General features: G+C 28.3%; 1 protein-coding gene across 3 annotated transcripts in view; it reads right to left on the bottom strand.

Moving 5' to 3' along the window:
• LOC117103209 (DNA topoisomerase 2-binding protein 1-like) overlaps nucleotides 1–1659 on the bottom strand; it is a 45733-nt gene that overhangs the window by 40656 nt on the left and 3418 nt on the right. The gene's annotated exons all lie outside the window — the stretch shown is intronic.

The raw sequence follows: 1659 nt of genomic DNA, 5'->3' as shown, positions 1-1659 counted from the left end.
TTCATAATTCATAATTTTATTTCACTCAAAATGTAATGAGACTGGTTAGGCAAAAAGGAACATGTCCCTGTACAAGACACCTTCCAGAGAAACAATGATAATGTTAATGGCAAAGACAATAATAATAATAATAATAATAATAATAATAATAATAATAACAATAATAATAATAATACAGATAATAAATAATAATAAATAAATAATAATAAAAAGTAAATGATAATAATAATAATGAATGAAGATCAAAATATATCATTGAAGTGAATTCAGTTATTTATTAAAACAAGATTTGGAGGGCCGGACTGTCATGAAGGTGTTGTATTAATGATGTTCTAAATATTTGCCTTTATCATATCAATAATTGATTAGGTCTAGCTTAGCCTATATTATTGTTAACATTATTATATTTGTTTAACAATTAGTATAATTATTTCTAATTAAATTATTAAATGTATACAATAAATATTATATAGGCCTAGGCATATACATAAAACAAAAAATAAACAAAAAATAAACAAATAATAATAATAATAATAATAACAATAATAATAATAATAATAATAATAATAATAATTTTACGATAGTTTGATTAATGAAATAGTAATAATCAGCATATTAAATAAAATTACGTCCATGCAAAACCTGCTTTTAAATAAAAACATTATCTATTTGATTCTGTTTTAAAAAATAATCTTATAAATTATAAGTTTATTTTCTGCGATAATTTTATCCACATATGCATATTCATGATTTCAATGTTAATATGGTTGATAAATAATATATATAAAAAAATAAATAAATAATAATAATAATAATAAAGGTGCTCGAATAATGCTTTAGTGAATAATTGATAATACTTCAATAGTGCTTCAATAGGCCTATTTACGATAGTGTGATTAATGATATAATTGTTGATTAATTCATAGAAATATAATAGGTAGGCCTATATACCATTAACAGGGATGTCACCAGCTTTTTGAAGTGCCGGTCGGCGATCATTCCGCGTTTTCCCGGGGGTGGGGGTGCCACATTCCCGTTTTCCCGGGGGTGGGGTAGTCGCCGTATTTGTGAAAGCTCTTAAAAACCAAAAGGCATAAGTAAGTCCAGCAGGCCTAGGCCCAAGGCTAGCTGACGCGATTTTTTTTGGCTAGGCCCAGGTAGGCCTAGGCCAGAATTTGAGGAATGCAACAAAACAGATGAAGATGAGACTTACTGTAGGCCTAATTAAATTCAATAGTTGACATGCTTTGTTTTAGATTAAAAAATAATAATGAACAAATCCCGGCGACAAAGCGTCGATCCGACTGTACCCAGCCGCATTGTTGTTGGCCGTAATTTCACATGTTTGATGACTACCACGATGAATGTGTATGTCACTGATTCATGTGCACTCATTTATTTATTTTTTGTCCATTTACACACATTATATATCAATTATAATTAAAAGTGAAAAACTTAAAATACAAAATGAAAACAAAGTAAAGAAATAAAACATAAATCAGGTTTCGTAAATTTTTAATAATCTTCCTGCCCCGGACGCGTATTTTTTTTCTGCAGTACACATAAGCAAATATATGTTTCTTTTAGCCAATCAGAATGTAGGAAGCCTAAAATGACGTCAGATAACTATTGAATAATTAATCAGACGTCAGACACAAC

This window comes from Anneissia japonica, unplaced genomic scaffold (genome assembly GCF_011630105.1).
Source record: "Anneissia japonica isolate Jap-2015-1 unplaced genomic scaffold, ASM1163010v1 scaffold2652_len1590060_cov184, whole genome shotgun sequence".
NCBI lineage: Eukaryota > Metazoa > Echinodermata > Crinoidea > Comatulida > Comatulidae > Anneissia > Anneissia japonica.
Note: the sequence above shows the minus strand (reverse complement) of the source record. Positions and strands in the feature narration are given on the sequence as shown.